This window comes from Oryx dammah, unplaced genomic scaffold (genome assembly GCF_014754425.2).
Source record: "Oryx dammah isolate SB20612 unplaced genomic scaffold, SCBI_Odam_1.1 HiC_scaffold_23, whole genome shotgun sequence".
NCBI classification, from domain to species: Eukaryota; Metazoa; Chordata; class Mammalia; order Artiodactyla; family Bovidae; genus Oryx; species Oryx dammah.
Window position 1 is genome coordinate 43086707 of NW_024070207.1, and position 17958 is coordinate 43104664.

The 17958-nt window shown below is 41.7% G+C and overlaps 1 protein-coding gene across 2 annotated transcripts in view; it reads right to left on the reverse strand.

Annotated features, from left to right (window-relative positions):
• FGF13 (fibroblast growth factor 13) overlaps window positions 1-12496 on the reverse strand; it is a 575359-nt gene extending 562863 nt beyond the window's left edge. For both annotated transcript variants that reach the window (XM_040265383.1, XM_040265380.1), the window contains exon 1: window positions 12187-12496. The gene's annotated coding sequence lies outside the window, so the exon portion shown is untranslated. The remainder of the gene's footprint in view (window positions 1-12186) is intronic.
• Window positions 12497-17958: the final 5462 nt, after the last annotated feature.

The following is a 17958-nucleotide window of genomic DNA, read 5'->3' on the forward strand; positions in this document are numbered from 1 at the left end:
TTTCCAGTGAATTAGCTCTTCCCATCAGGTGGCCAAAGTATTGGAGCTTCAACTTCCTCATCAGTCCTTCCAATGAATATTCAGAGTTGATTTCCTTTAGGATTGACTGGTTTGATCTCTTTGCTCAAGGGACTCTCAAGAATCTTCCAAGCCCCACAATTCAAAAGTATCAGTTCTTCGGTGCTCAGCCTTCTTTAAGGTCCAACTCTCATATCTGTACATGACTACTGGAAAAACCATAGCTTTAACTATACGGACTTTTGTCGGTAAAGTAATGTCTCTGCTTTTTAATACTCTAAGTTTGTCATAGCTTTTCTTCCAAGGAGCAATTGTTTTTCTAATTTCCTGGCCACAGTCACCATCCACAGTGATTTTGGAGCCCAAGAAAATAAACTCTGCCACCGTTTCCACTTTATCCCCATATATTTGCCATGAAGTGATGGGACCGGTTGCCATATCTTTCTCTACCTGACTTATTTCACTTAGCATAATGCCATCAGGGTTCTTCCATCTTGTCACAAATGGCAGGGTTTCCTTCTTTTTATGGCCAAATTATATTCCATTGTGTGTGTATATATATACCACATCTTCTTTATCCATTCATCCATTAGTGAACATGTGAATTATTTCCATGTCCTGCCTATTGTGAATAATGCTGCAATGAACATGGGAATGCAGATATCACTTCAAGATAGTAATTTCCTCTCCTTCAGGTATATACCCAGAAGTCAAATTGCTAGATAATATGGCAGTTTCTTTTTAATTTTTTTGAGGACCTTCCATACTGTTTTCTATAGTAGCTGTACCAATTTATATTCCTGTAAGAATGCACCAGAGTTCCCTTTTCTCTATATCATTATCAGCATTAGTTATCTGTTGTTTTTTTGATGGTAGTCAATCACACAGATGTGAGGTGACATCTCATTTTGGTTTTGATTTGGATTTCCCTGATAATTAGTGACTTCGAGCACCTCCTCCTATACCTGTTGCCCACTTGTATGTCTTCTGTGAAAAAAATGTCCATTCAGGTGTTTTGCTTATTTTTTAATTGGATTGTTTGGGTGTTTTCACTATTGAGTTGTATGAGTTCTTTATAGATTTTGTATATTAATCCCTCATCAGATACATGATTTGGAAATACTTCCTCCCATTCCATAGGCTGTCTGTTCATTTTGTTGATTATTTCTTTTGCTATGCAGAAGCTTTTTGGTTTAATATGATTCCACTGGTTAATTTTTGAATTTGTTGCCTATGCTTTTGGTGCCATACCCCAAAAATCATTGCCATAACCAAGGTCTAGGAGATTTCTTGAATTTTACAGTTTCAGGTCTTACAATTAAGTCCTTAAACCATTGTGAGTTAACATTTGTGAGTGGTGTAATATAGAGGTCCAATTTCATTCTTTTGCATATGGGTATCTAGTTTTCCCAATATTGTTTATTGAAGAGACTATCCATTCTCCACTGAATATTCTAGTCTCCTTAGTGGCCTCTCAAGTCTGTTTCCTTGATTATGCCAATGCCATACTGTTTTGATCATTATAGTTTTGTAATGTAGTTGGAAATCAACAAGAGTGAGGACTCCAGCTCTCTTCTAGATCAAGATTTCTCTGTCTATTCATGGTCTTTTGTGGTGCCACATGAATTTCAGGATTTTTTTTTTTCTGTTATAAGTGCCATTGACATTTTCTTAAATTTAAATTTACTTATTTTAATTGGAGGCTAATTACTTTACAATATTGTATTGGTTTTGCCATACATCAACATGAATCCGCCATGGGTGTACACATGTTCCCCATCCTGAACCCCCCTCCCACCTCCCTCCCCGTTTTGATAGAGGGTGCAATGAATGGCTTTGTGTAGTACGGACATTTTAACAATATTAACTCCTTTGATTCATGAATGTAGAATATCATTCTATTTATTTTTATCTTTCATCAATGTCTTTTAGCTTTGTAAATAGATTTTTGGTTAAATTTATTGCTAAGTATTTTATTGTTTTTGATGCATGGCAGTGGAAACCAGATTGGAGGTGTACAGGTGCATAAATGCTGGGCTTAGCTGCAGGTGAGCTTAGTGGTGCAGGTTAGTGATAGGAGAAAGGGCCAGATCCAGGCCCACAAACAGCTGCAGGGGTCCTGGCTATCAGCATACACTTCCATGGCTGTAGGATGTCAACACAGATGCACACATGGCAGTGAAGGCCGGTGATGGGTGTCAGGCCAGTAGTGTGCAAGAGCACACCTGGAGGGTCTAGCCCTAAGAGCACACACAGTGGCATGGGTCAGCTGTGGGGAGGGGGAGGGGCCTAGGTTTGTGCCTTGCACTCCTGCAGCCACTGGTTCCTTCAGTGGAGAAAGCTGCTGGGGTCATCTACAGAGTAGGTTAATGGGAACCCCCTTAATTCTTTTCTAGGAAGCCAATTTAATTAAATAACCAGATCTACAAAGGAGGCTACCAAGAAGAAATCCATAAACACTTTTAAAATGTAGATGCTGACATTTTGAATACAACATTTGCAAATATAATCCAACAATCTTTCAGTAAAATTATGGCTACCAAGGGCCATAATTCTTCACCCTTCCTTGTGTCCAAGAATTTTTTCACGTGATTTTGGAGTTTCTGCCATCAACATGGTATATATTTCCCTGCTCCTTAACTTTGTTGTTGTTCAGTCACTCAGTCATGTTCGACCCTTTGGGACCCCATGGACTATAGCCCACCAGGCTCCTCTGTCCATGGTATTTCCCAGGCAAGAACACTGGAGTGAGTTGCCATTTCCTTCTCCAGGGGATCTTCCAACCCAGGGATCAATCCTGCCTTTCCTGCATTAGCAGGTGAATTCTTTACCACTGAGCCACCAGGGAAGCCAAATGGCTTTGAGGGAATAAAATGAGGTCCAAGGGTACCAGTCCCCAGCCTACACTTCAAGAGGCCTTATGCACTTCTGCCTCCTTTCTTGTGTGTCTGCAGTCATTTTGAAACAGCCTGGGCTGCCTGCTTGCCCCAGGAGGAGGATAAGAATCACCTGGGGCAAAGCTGCTCCAGCCACCACTCCCTGAAGCAAAGCAGCCCCATCAGATCAACAGACCTGCAAGCGACAAGCAAAGCCACTTGGCTGAGCCCAGACTAGACTAACAAGACCCCAACTAGCCTGAAGAAACCATGAACAGGAAGAAATGATTGTTGTTTTTGAAACCACTAAGATTTTGGCTGGTTTGTTTCACAGAAATGACTGATATACAGTATTACATTTGGAAATGCAAAGGAGGTTCAATATCAGCAAATCTATCAACATAATTCACTACATTAGTAAATTAAAAAAGAAAACTGGTTGAATAATGGTATCAAGAAAGGCTTCAAAGTCAACTGATAAAATTCAGCTGCACTCATAATACATTTCTAAGTGAAACAGGATTAGAAGGAAATTTCTTAAAATAATACAGATTGTTTACCAAAAAAGGATGCCAAATATTATCTCAAATGGCAAAACACTGACCTCGTCAAATAAAATTCAGAAGTCAACAAGAATGCTTCTTATCCTCATTACTATTCAACATTGCCTTGGGGATTCTAGCTTATAAAAAAGACCAAAAAAAGAGGGAAAGAACTAACAAATATCAGAAAAGACATCTATTTCTTTGTCTGCTAGTGGTATATTTGTACAGCTACCCAAACAGAACACTCTAATAAAATCTGTGAGACTTATTTAGAGAATTTGATATGGTAAAGAATACAAGGTTACTATACAAAACAGATAACATTTCCCTATTCAAGCAATCAACACCAAGATATGAAAATGGGAAAAATTATATTTGTAATGACAAAAAAAACCTATATAACAAGAAAATCATCAGGCCAGTAGGAAGAAAATTATAATAGCTGACTGAAGGACATAAAACAAAATCTGGAAAAAGGGAATGAATTAAAGAATTATAAGATTTTATATAATAAAATATCAATTTTCACAAAACCAATATTCTTTTTAAAATTCCAATTTAGATTCCCAACATGATTTTCCAAGGAAAAGAGAGGAAATTTATTTTTGCAGATGGTCCCCCATTTATGGTGCTTCGACTTATGAGTTATTGATCATACAATGGTGCAAAAGTAACATATATTCACTAAAAATCATAATTCAAATTATGAATTTTGATCTTTTCATGGGCTACAACTATGTGGTCCCATACTCTCTAGAGATGCTGGGCACCAGCCCCCACTGCAGCTCCCAGTCAGTCAGATGATCACAAGCATGAATAATCCATGTTTACAGCTGTTCTGCACTCATACAACCATTCTGTTGTTTACTTTCCCTACAGTATTCAATAAATTACATGAGATATCAAAATTGTGTGTGTGCTCAGTCACTCAGTACACTCTTTGCGGCCCCCTGGACTGTAGCCCACCAGGCTCCTCTGTCCATGGGATTCTCCAGGCAAGGATACTGGAGTGGGCTGCCATTTCCTCCTCCAGGGATCTTCCCCACCCAGGGATCAAACCCCTGTCTCTTGCAGCTCCTGCATTGCAGGCAGATTATTTACCACTGAGCCATCTGGGAAGCCCTGAGATATTCCACAATTTATTATAAATCAGGTTTTGTGTTAGATGATTTTGTCCAACTATAAGCTAATGTAAGTATTCTGAACCCGTTTAAGGTAGACTGGGTTATGATACTATGCAGGGCGAGGTGTATTAAATGCATTTTCAACAGGTATTTTCAACTTACAATGGATTTAACAGGGTATAACCCCATCGTGCAGTTGTTCGCTCATGGACAATCAAGAGGAGAGGATCGCCTCTCTCTTTTTGTTGAATCAACGTTCCATGTTCCTTCTTTTTTTTTGAAAGTCACTCAGTCATGTCTGACTCTTTGCGACCCCATGGACTGTACAATCCATGGAATTCTCCAGGCCAGAATATTGGAGTGGGTAGCCTTTTCCTTCTCAGGGGATCTTCCCAACCCAGGGATTGGACCCAGGTCTCCTGCATTGCAGGCGGACTCTTTACTAGCTGAGCCACAAGGGAATTTTGCCGACAATGGTCCATCTAGTCAAAGCTATGGCTTTTCCAGTAGTCATGTATGGGTGTGAGAGTGGGACCATAAAGAAAGCTGAGCACCAATGAATTGATGCTTTTGAACTGTGGTTTTGGAGAAGACTCGAGAGTCTTTTGGACTGCAAGGAGATCAAACCAGTCCATTCTAAAGGAGATCAGTCCTGAATATTCACTGGAAGGACTGATGCTGAAGCTAAAGCTACAATACTTTGGCCACCTGATGCGAAGAACTGACTCACTGGAAAAGGCCCTGATGCTGGGAAAGATTGAAGGCAGGAAGAGAAGGGGTCGACAGAGGATGAGGTGGTTGAATGGCATCACCACATCGATGGACATGAGTTTGAGCAAGCTCTGGGAGTTGGTGATAGACATGGAAGCCTGGAGTGCTACAGTCCATGGGTTCACAAAGAGTCTGACACGACTGAGTGACTGAACTCAACTGAACCCCATCATAGAGTTCCCAGGTGGCGCTAGTGGTAAATAACCCACCTGCAAATGCAGGTAGATGTAAGAGACATAAGCTCAATCCTTGGGTCAGGAAGATCCGCTGGTAGGAAATGGCAACCCATTCCAGTACTCTTACCTGGAGAATCCCATGGACAGAAGAGCCTCGCAGGTTGCAGTCCATAGGCTCAGACATGACTGAAGCAACTTAGCAACCCCATCATAAGTTGAGGAAGATGTGTATACATAACCTTAATATTTGTATGGAAAAATAAAAATCTTAGAATAGCCATGAAAAATAAGAATAATGAGAGAAAAATATTTTAACCAGATATCAGATATACCCTAATATCACCATAATGAAGTCAAAACATGGTAGTGGCATGGGAACAATAGGCAATTAGAACAGAGGAATCAAGTAGAGAATAAAGAATTAAGCCCCATACATAAGCATTTAATACACGGCAAAAGTATTATTTCATTTTAGTGGAAAAAAGATGGATTGTTAATGAACAATAGAGATGGACCTAGCTATTAATTTGGAAGAATAAACTGTTAGACTTTGGGACTTCCCTGGTGGTCCAGGGCTATGACTCCATGCTCCCAATGCAGGGGACCCATGTTTGATTCCTGGTTGGAGAAATAGTCTCACATGCCACAACTAAAAAAAAAAAAAAAAAAAGATCCCACATGCTGCAACTAAGACCTGGCACAGCCAAATAAATAAAACTAAAAAATCAATAGTCTCCAGGTAAGGACATATTTAAATATAAAAACAGTAAGTCTTACAAGAAAATCTAAGAAAATATATGTGTAACCTAGGAATAGGGAAACTCTCTTAGTTCAATTCAGTTCAGTTGCTCAGTCGTGTCCGATTCTTTGCAACACCATGAATCACAGCACACCAGGCCTCCCTGTCCATCACCAACTCCCAGAGTTCACTCAAACTCATGTCCATCGAGTCCATGATGCCATCCAGCCATCTCATCCTCTGTCGTCCCCTTTTCCTCCTGCCCCCAATCCCTCCCAGCATCAGAGTCTTTTCCAATGAGTCAACTCTTCGCATGAGGTGGCCAAAGTATTGGAGTTTCAGCTTCAACATCAGTCCTTCCAAAGAATACCCAGGACTGATCTCCTTTAGAATGGTTGGATTTCCTTGAAGCCCAAGGGACTCTCAAGAGTCTTCTCCAATACCACAGTTCAAACGCATCAATTCTTCAGTGCTCAGCTTTCCTCACAGTCCAACTCTCACATCCATACGTGACCACTGGAGTAACCATAGACTTGACTAGATGGACCTTTGTTAGCAAAGTCATATCTCTGCTTTTGAATATGCTATCTAGGTTGGTCATAACTTTCCTTCCAAGGAGTAAGCATCTTTTAATTTCATGGCTGCAATCACCATCTGCAGTGATTTTGGAGCCCAAAAAATAAAGTCTGACACTGTTTCCACTGTTTTCCCATCTATTTGCCATGAAGTGATGGGACCAGATGCCATGATCTTCGTTTTCTGAATGTTGAGCTTTAAGCCAACTCTTTCACTCTCCTTTTTCACTTTCATCAAGAGGCTCCTTAGTTCTTCTTCACTTTCTGCTATAAGGGTGCTGTCATCTGCATATCTGAGGTTATTGATATTTCTTCCAGCAATCTTGATTCCAGTTTGTGCTTCTTCCAGCCCAGAATTTCTGATGATGTACTCTGCATATAAGTTAAATAAGTAGGATGACAATATACAGCCTTGACATACTCCTTTTCCTATTTGGAACCAGTCTGTTGTTCCATGTCCAGTTCTAATTGTTGCTTCCTGACCTGCATATAGGTTTCTCAAGAGGCAGGTCAGGTGATCTGGTATTTGCATCTCTTGAAGAATTTTCCACAGTTTATTGTGATCCACACAGTCAAAGGCTTTGGCATAGTCAATAAAGCAGAAATAGATGTTTTTCTGGAACTCTCTTGCTTTTTCCACAGTCCAGCAGATGTTGGCAATTTGATCTCTGGTTCCTCTGCCTTTTCTAAAACCAGCTTGAACATCAGGAAGTTCACGGTTCATGTATTGATGAAGCCTGGCTTGGAGAATTTTGAGCATTACTTTACTAGTGTGTGAGATGAGTGCAATTGTGCGGTAGTTTGAGCATTCTTTGGCATTGCCTTTCTTTGGGATTGGAATGAAAACTGACCTTTTCCAGTCCTGTGGCCACTGCTGAGTTTTCCAAATTTGCTAGGAGTAGGAAAACTCTCTTAACCAATCCTTAAAATTCAGAAGTTATAAAAGAAATTTAACTATATATATTATATTTTTTCAAAATTTTGGCACAAGGCCCAATAAGTAAAATCAATAAAACAAGAAACTGGACACAGAGCTGCACACAAGTAATATATGAGGGGCTTATAGCAATAACACAGGAGGAGCTTTTAGAAGTTGACAAGGAGAAACAACACATTCAAAAAATAAGCAAACAATATGAAGAGCCACTAAGAAGCAAATCCAAATGGCCAACAATTTTTTCAAAAGATATTCAGACTCATGAGTAGCCACAGAAACTCAAGGTAAAATAACAATGAGATGATCTTTTTCATACAACTGTTAAAGCTTAAAAACAGCAGAAAGATCAACCATTGATGGGATTGCCTGAAATGGTGTACACCCATATGTGTACTTGTTACATGCTTTTTAGGAAGCAACATGGTGACCTTTAATGAAATTTAAAACAATATATAAGCACTTTTTAACCTAGCTATTCCATTCCTGGGAATCTGTCCCAGATTAAGAAAAAAAGTGCAGGTTAAGGGTCTGGTTTGAGATCAAATCAGTCAATCCTAAATGAAATCAATGCTAAACGTTCACTGGAAGGACTGATGCTAAAGCTGAAGCTTCAATACTTTGGCCACCAGATGTGAAGAGCTGACTAATTAGAAAAGACCCTGATGCTGGGAAAGATTGAAAGCAAGAGGAGAAGGGGATGACAGAGGATGAGATGTTTGGATGGCATCACTGACTCAATGGACATGAGTTTGAGTAAGCTCTGGGAGATGGTGAAGGACAGGGAAGCCTGCTGTGCTGCAGTCCATGGGGTTGCAAAGAGTCAGACACAACTGAGTGACTGAACAACAAAGCAAAAGGATATATATAGGAAGGTTGCAATGTTGCTTTCTTGTGACCAAAAAAAAATGGAAGCAAAGTGAATGTACACTAAAAGTTGAATGGATAGAGAAATTGTTCTCCATCACAAAATTCTTAGCAACGATTAAAAAGAATGAAGTCCAGCAACTGCAGCTGACTTGTATGTTTTGTTGAATGAGAATAATAGTAATAATGCTAATAATAAGCACTCCTATATAGCTCTATTTTATGTGCTTTATGTATTTTAACTCCATGAATACTCATAATAACCCTAACTGGTAAGTACTATTATTATCCTCATTTTCCAGATTAGGAAACTGAAAACCAGAGAATCTAAAGTCACACAGGTAGTAAATGGCAAGAAGAATAAGATGCAGAAATGTTTAAGTAACATGACATAACTTTTGTAAAATAATCTATAACAAAAATGTATTTATGTGTACATATGCATGTTTTATATAATTATATGAGAATAGAAATATAGAAGGATACGTATGAGGCTAGTAATGTGGGTTATGTATTTTTACATAATTATACATTATTTTTACACAATTACATATTAATATGTGTTTAGGTAAACTCCAAATAATTAAAGAGCCACAGAATTTCAATAATGGATGATTGAGGACCTGCAGTTGTTATACCAGGTGAAGGACAGAAGGGAAGTGTACCCCCAGTGAAGTCCCTGCAGATCTCCGTCACCCAGTGTCTCCTGTCCCTCCTCTGCTCGTCCCTCCCTTATGGCAGAACTACTGTATTTAGAAATGCCAGGTGCTTTTCCATGCTACCTAAGCCAAGAGACTTCCTGGAACCCAGTCATCATTGTGCTCTGAGATTTTCCAACCCCAGAAGTCTTCTCAGATCCCCTTCTGGTGCATACATCTCAGATTTTGGGCATAGAGACAGAAAGGATCTGCCTCACACTCACATTTCTGAGGGAAAATAAAGCTTTATCCTTGGGATGCTTTCTTGCCTTGCTTCATCTACTGCAGAGTGATTTAAACTTGATGATGTCCACTGACTCTGCACAGTCAGGCTCAAGGTGTTCCTACGGGCAAATGGACACAGATCTTTTCTCCCAAGGAGTGTGGATTCTCGAGGAAAGATATACCTTTATATTAGGCTCTCAGTAAACGTCTGTGAGTGAGAGAAATGATGATGTACAGGAATGATTCGAATAAAAGGTAAAGAGTGAAATATTAAATTATGATCTATAAACAAAATGCTTTAGGATTTGGAGTGGAGAAGCATGAAAGCTTTGAGAAATGATTTTATAAAGAGATGACATTTGAGCTAGATGTAATGTCTCTGAAAGCGTGTCAGCATCAGACCCTCTGAGGCTCCTGAGCACTCTAGGCCTGCTGAATCAGAATCTCCAGAAGTGAGTTTTAGGAGTTGGTATTTTAAAGACACCCTCAGAGTCCTTCTTACGTACAGTGAAGCCTAGACCATGAGAAATAGGGCAGATTTGGGTGTGCAGAGATGTAAGGAAGGACACGCAGTCAAAGGCATTAGTTAAGTGTCCAGGCATGGAAGTAAAATGAAGAGTGGCCAATTCAATTTGACTGGGGGTGGATATGAAGAGAAAAAACAAAGAATCACATTGGAAAGGTGGGTTAGGGCTAGAACATGGAGAGCCTGGGGAATGCCAAATGAAATATGAACTTTTTTCTGAAGGCAACATAAAATCATTAAGAGATGTGGGACAAAGAAACAAAAGCAGGGCAACTTTGACTTTCACAGAGCTTTCAAAATCTAGCCATGCATCAGAATGATCAGGATGGCTTGCTAAAAAGTCCAGGTTCTGGGAATCTACTCCCAGACCATTTGAATCCGAATTTCCAGGGATGCAGCCCAGAAACTATATTTTTAAACAATCTTTCCAGGTGATTCCTGGGCATCGCTTTACTGACAAATCCATTCCTGAAAAGTTGTTTGTTCATGGCGATTTTCTTAGTGGAGTCATTTGTTCAAAGTACTAGACAAGTATGCTATTGAGGCAACATCCAGCAAATCGCTTTCTCTAGAGTGTTTCAATAAAATGAGTACCCAATTTGAATGCAAAACCCCTGACGACTTTCGATGAAATGTGACAACACATTTGGGTGGTAAGACCAGCATCTGGCATTAATGATGCCATATGGTTACACAAATTCAACATGGGGAAAATACTTCAAAACATTCTAGTTTCATCTGGCTTTGAAGCAACATGAATAAACCTTAAAGTATTATTGGAAAGGAGAAAATACTAGTAAGATGTGATGTCAATAAAACCGTGGCTTCAAAATGGAAATATCCACCATGTATCCATGTTGAGGTCACAGGGAAATCTGAGGCAACAATCTAGGTACAGACTAGGTGGTCACTCAACCTAATTCATGCCCCTCTAAGGATCAGACAAGATGACTTCCTAGATGTTTCCTCTAGGTTTAAGGTTTTGGTTTTTTTTTTTTTTTTTTTTTTTTTTGGCTGTGCCATGCGACTTGTGGGATCCTAGTTTCCTGACCAAGGATTGAACCTAGGTCCTTGGCAGTAAGAGCACAGAATTCTAACCACTGGACTGCTAAGGCATTCCCTAGGTTTAAGCTTTCAAGTTTATGATATTTAGATACTCGTCTACCCCAAAGATGGGTAAAAGGAAAAAAAATAGGGATATAATGTTCAAGTGTCCGTCCGTAATCCATTCTTCTACAAAATGTACACAGATGATGATTCTGAGTCAAAAGATTTGTCTCCGTCAGCCATGTAATATTTTAAGATTGTAGTTTTCATTTAAAGTAAGCATATCTGTTACTAAAGTGTCTCTTCGTTTTCATGAAAACACCTTGGTTTGGCAAGCTGGAATGTTGGCATAGTACTTTGCATAGCAAATACTCAAAAGTTAACCTTAAGCAAAAAATTGTTAGTGCTTAACCTTCCAACCGCCAAGGCAACTTCTTTTTCTCTCAGAGGTCTCCTAACCTCACCCTCAGAATTTTCCAGCTCCCCTCAATTCCAACTCCTTCCCCAAGGCCTGTAGCTATAAACAAGCTGGAAATCAGAGATGTGTCCTGACCGGGGTTTTGCAGGGAGGAAAGGGAATCCAAGCAAGTCTTTTGTGCACCTGGGATGGATTCCCTCTGTCACAGGGCCTGCCTGAGCCACAGGAATCCCTGCTCTAGGCAGCTCTGTGTCACTCTCTGTCACTGTACCAGCAGAAAAGACAAACACAGATAACCAGTGCCCTGGGCCAAGTTCAAATTCTCAGCGTTAGTAACAGGACAGAAAGCACAAGGCAACTTTAAAAAAAGGCAACTCTTAGTTAAGAAGTCAAGAAAGGGTTAAATCTAACATTTGAGCTGCTTTCCTGCTGGCTAATATCTTGGCTTTGGGGCAGGAGGGGACAAAGAAAGGAAAGAATTGCCAAAATTACCATGATTGGGAGCATGGACTCAGACTTTTATTCCTAAGGTACGTCCTGCCCTGACATTTGCCTCCCTGGCCCAGGCGGAGGAAAACTGGGCCGAGGTTACCCAAGAGTATCACAATTCCAGTAGCATTTCCCCCAAAGACTTTGGTTTCACCTACCTTAGAAGTGGAGATGCAATGGGCCCAGTGGTGAGGAAGAAGCTGGATCCCACCATGGACCAAACTCTTAAAGGGACCTGTTGTTATGAGTGCCAACGGTCACGCGCTCCCACGGGGGAGGAAGCTTCTTGATCATATCATCACCATGCAGGTTTGAGATTTCCAAGAGTCTGCATCTGAGCCAAAGCACCACCAGCTCCCTAAGCCCCTCGTGGGTTCAAGGGCTCCGGGCAGAACAGGCAAATCATCCAAAGTGATGGCAGGGGTTAGAGGACCCCGTGCGGTGCATAGCAGACTGTTGTGAGGAGTGGTAAGTCACAGGGTCTATACTGCAGCTATTTTTAGTGAAACCAAATTCCTTCCCCAAGTTCTCTTGCTTCCAACTTGTTCTAAGTGTAGGAGACCAGCTGTGGTCAGATCATCTTACTGGACCAAGGCTCTGTCAAGGCGAAGGAAACAAACCTGGGAGGTGGAGCCAAGAGCTGGCGACTGTGGGCGCTCTGGCTCCTTTTCGCCGGCTCCGGCATCTCCGGAGGGAGTGGGCATTCCCCTCCAACCTGGCAGAAACCTGAGAGGTAGATGACATCAGCGGGAAAAATTGAAAAGTTGGCAGTCCTTCCCCTCTCCCCCGATTCCTACAAACACTCTCTGTCACATACACACACATAAACATGCACAAACACACACACACTCGCATTCTCAAATGCATGGCAGGTCCTGCAGGCCAAACCCGGATCTTGGTCTGGACTTGTTAGAAGGGTCTAGAAAAGAATGTCATCATCCAGGAGCCAGGCCAGGGGTGAAAGTATGAGGGCTGGTGTCTAGTCAGTATGCAGCTGTCATTCATTGTTCTCAGAGGGAGTTCTAATGGGGAAGATTTATTTTGGATCCAAACCTTGGCTGAGGTGTTAATTCAGAAGAAGACAGATCCTGAGTGTGCTAACTGCATTTCCCAGATCCATCTAGGTGAGCATTTTACAAACTGTGGGCCATGACCCATTATACAGTAGTAAAAGCTGTTTACCATGCTGTGATCACTATTTAAGAATGAAAAGAAATAAAATAAACAGAATAGAATAGGACTTTAGACTAGGATATCATAGAACACATTCCACATAGTAAAGGGGAATATTGTTCTGTGAAACTTGCTTCTTCTATGGGTATGTGTATCAATCACTCCATAAAATGTATTTCTTACTGCTGGTCATCATAAAATTTGTTTGAAGAACAGTGAGCTACATGATTTGGTCGAAAAGAGCATGAAGAAAAGCCCTTGGGCAACCCCCAATTTCATAAATATTACTATTAATACTACTATAACCACTATTTTGGGGGGAGTCCTTATGTGTCAGGCAGCATTCCACTTCATGTTCATCATCTTGTCTACCCTACCACAGCCTTCTAAGGTACATTTATCCGTTCTCCAGAAACAGCAGCAAAGCTCAGTAGCAAGCTCAAACAGCAAGTAAATGGAAGAGGCAGGGTATAAACCTAGGTCTACCTATCTCCGAAATTTGTGTTTTTAACCACTTTAGACCACTCCCTTCTTTAATTGGTCAATACATAGTTAAATTTATTGTGTGTGTGCTAATTCGCTTCAGTTGTGTCCAACTCTTTGCGACCCTATGGACCGTAGCCCGCCAGGCTCTTCGATCCATGGGATTCTCCAGGCGAGAATACTGGAGTGGGTTGCCATGCCCTCCTCCAGGGGATCATCTCCACCCAGGGATCAGACCCGGGTCTCTTATGTCTTCTGCATTGTCAAGTGGGTTCTTTACCACTAGCACTACCTGGGTTAAACACATATGAAAAGCTTAGATATACTGGTGGCTTAAATAAAATAAGATGAAAATATTTAGAAAAATAATTTCACATCCTCAAAAGCTTCTGGTAAACTCTTATCAGAAAAGAGGGCTTCATTTTGAATTAGAATTCGTTGCCCATTAGACTCAGAACCCCTCACCTCACACCCAGCTTCCAGACATCTGAAAAATCAACTGGAACAATATGACTTCCAGGCACTAGATTTGCACGGTCTTACCCCTCTAGTTGCTTCCACTCTATTTCACACAGAAATCTTGTAGCAGGCCGCATTTGGTGTTCATCTTTTTATAGTTTGAGCTAAATCAGTTCAACCACTTCTGAGTTGATGAGGAAAAAAATTTCTTCCACTTCCAAAATAAGCTCCTCTTTTGGGCACACAGAAAGCTCAGAAAAGGCTGAAACTTAAAACTTCCCACTTCACATATGGGTACTTTTAGGCCCTCATTACTTTTAAATTTACTTTTAAAATTCCTAGTGATTTGCTCATTTTGCAGGCTCCGATGTTCTGTTGTCATTTTTGTAATTCCCACAGCCCACACCCTATGCGCTGAGTCCTTGTGTTATAGACCAGAGGTATTGGCCTCCACAAGGGCCAGTAAAAGGGGTGGGGCTGAATAGGGGCAGAAGTACCAAATATAACCTAGTGCAGGTTCAGTGAAAAAATGCCCCAAAGGGCAAGCCTTTCTTTTGTTTCCTGGCTGCTTGCATGGGCCCAAACAATACTACCTGGCTGCTGGCTTCAGAAGAGAATTCTCTCCTAAGCAGGGGAGCCTGAAACTTGACCTCACTGGCTATTCACTTCTCTGTAGTAGTTTCTGGCCACTCATCAGAGCTTCTCTGATCTTTTTGTTTGAAATGAAAACTAATTGACTAATAAACACGTGTACAATTTCCAGGCACGAAGCTCTCCATTGTTACCAGTAACCTGATCAGACCCTGCAGCCATAGGCACTGGCAGGCGTCCAGCCCAAACCTCAGCTTGGCACCGTGGGGGCCTGGCCCCTTCCTGGAGGGACTTCACTCTCAGGGGCCGACACGTATCCCCACCTGTAGCGACATCCTTCCGACACTCTTCCAAATAGGAACAGTTGTCTCAGTGCTGTCATTCTCCTGGCTATTCTATTTTTGCCGGTATGGAATAGGATATTGCAGGCCTGCCCCAGCCAGAGCAGGGCTATCTTGTCGTAAGGGAGCCTGGGGCTCCCCACCCCAGGACGTGCCCTAGCCTTGCCTTCTCTAGTGGCCACACTCACCGAAGCAGGGCAGGAAGGACAAAGTCAAGGGGTTCCACTTCTCAACCTTACCTCTCTGCCTGGAGCTTCTATGAACAAAAGACATTTAATAATAGAATTCCTCGTCTGGTATTTATAGCACCAATTGCTCAAAGCTGTTTTAGGCTTTATTTTTAAAATCCCAGCCTTTGTCACAACCTCCCCAGGAAATGGAGCAGAAGGCAGGTATTAGCAGTTCCACTTCACAGACCAGGAAACTGAGGGATTGATCAAGAGGGTACTATTCCAAGGATGGACAATGAGCAAAGGTAGAGAAGAAGTGGAAGTCCACCCAAGCCAGGTACCAGGATGAGGAATTTGGTCCTTCACTCCTTCATCCATTCATTCTCGCGACATCAATTAAGTTTTGATATTTTTCTATCTACTACACTAGACATCAGGGAAACAGAGAGGAGCAAGTTTCTGGTCTCTTGTTTCTTCAACAAATAAATTTCCAGGAAACAAGGAAGGAAAGAAGAGGGAACTTGTGATGAAAAGAAATTCGAGAGACACATAAACCAAATCCTTGTTTGGATGCCGAATCAAATATAGCAACCAGAGGGACACATTTATGAAAGGCCAGGGGGATTTTTGATATGGACTCAATGTTTGATAGTTAAGAAATTTTTAATATTTTTAAGGAGATAAAATTACATTAATAAAATTACCTTACCATTTAAAGACACACTTTGAAGCATTTACAAGTGGAATGATATAATATCTGAGATTGGTTTCAAACAATACGTGATTGATAGGAAATGAGCAAGGATACAGTTGAAACAAGAATGCCCTTGAGATGATGACTGTTGAAGCTGGGTAATGAGTACAAGGTAGTTCACTGGACTTTTCAGTTTTGTGTATGCTTGAAAATTTTTGTAACAGAGTCGGAATCACCTGGAAACCTCAACTTATAGCCATTTATGATATGCCTAACTCAGAGGTTAAAGTGTCTGCCTGCAATGCGGGAGACCCGGGTTCAGTCCCTGGGTTGGGAAGATCCCCTGGAGAAGGAAATGGGAACCCACTCCAGTATTCTTGCCTGGAGAATCCCATGGAGAGAGGAGCCTGGTGGGCTACAGTCCATGGGGTCACAAAGAGTTGGACATGACTAAGTGACTTCACTTTCACTTTCAACCTCTTCTGAGCTACATCAGCTGAGATCAAGAAACATGAGGTCAACCCGATATGAAGTAAGAGAGGAGGAAGGGAAGCAGATTTAGACACAAGGCCTCATGGGCCATGGTAAGGAGTGGGGACTTTTCCCTGAAAGCAGTGGGAAGCCAGTAAAGTGCTCCAAACAAGCAGCTAATATGCTTTTATTTGCATTTTTAAAGTATCCTACTGGAAACATGGTGTGAAATGTAATGGTGGAGATAGAAGTAGAAGCAGTGGGCCCACTGGCCAACTATTAGAGAGGACTATGAGAGACAATGGTGGCCTCTTCTGGAATAGGCTTAGGATGGGAGAGAAGTGAACAGGTTTTATAAGAATTTAGGAAAAAGGACTTCCCTGGTGGTGCAGTGAGTGGTTAAGAATCCGCCTGCCAATGCAGAAAACACACGTTCAATCCCTGATCAGGGAAGACACCACATGCCATGAAGCAACTAAGCCCATGGACCACAACTACAAAGCCTGTGCTCTAAAACCTGGGAACTGCAACTACTGAAGCCCACACACCCGAGAGCTCATGCTCTGCAACAAGAGAAGCCACCACAATGAGAAGCCTGCACACTGCAACTCAAGAATAGCCCCTTCTCACCACAATTAGAGAAAAGCCTGCTCAGCAACGAAGATCCAGAGCAGCCTAAAATAAATAAATTTTTAAAAAGAATTTAGGAAACATGATCAACAGAATGAGGTGACGATGTGGAAGTGCGGGAGTCAGTAGAAGTAGGAGGAGTCAGGGATGACCCCTAAGTTTTTGTCCTGAGCAGCTAGATGCTAGAAGTGGGGATGAAGGCAGGGTGAGCATCCTTAGGAGAAAAGGAAGATCAAGAGATTAGTTTTGGATCTGGTGTCCAGTGCTTTCTTGGCAGTTCAACGAAGGTGGAGTGGCTTCACCAGGCAGAGGGCTGAGTTGTGCTAACATCTTCAGTCCACGAGCTAATTGAGCTACCTGGGGTGTCATGGTGCCCCACTCATGACTGCTCCTGGGACCATTTCCAAGATGACCTACTGGGTCTGTGTTCTCTGTGATCTCTGCTTTCTAGGAGCTTCTTTCCAGGTACCTTGCAGGGATGGGTCCAATGGCTTGGTAGGATGGACCAGGCAGAGTAAAAGACAAAGATATTCCAGATCAGTCTGGAAATGCTAAGACAGACCACAGGACCACTGCCACCCCCACCTCCCATTGTGGAGAGACTCCTGAAGTGCCTGCTCCACCATAAGCCTATCTGTTCTGCACAACAACATTGTGACAAAAGCAGGAAATGAAATCTTTGACAGATGTGGACAACGTGTGTGCTCTGATGACAGGGACCGTGACGTCTTTGTCTACCTCTCTCTCTTTCTCACCCTCAGTACCCCAGCACTGAGCACACAGCTTGGTACAGAGAAGGGACACAGCAAGCATGTGGTGAAAGATATAAAATCCTATCATTCATTTTAATTAAACACAGGAAACAGCAGCACCTTCCCCGAGCTGTCCAGATACTATTTAAAGTTCCTATCTAAGGCT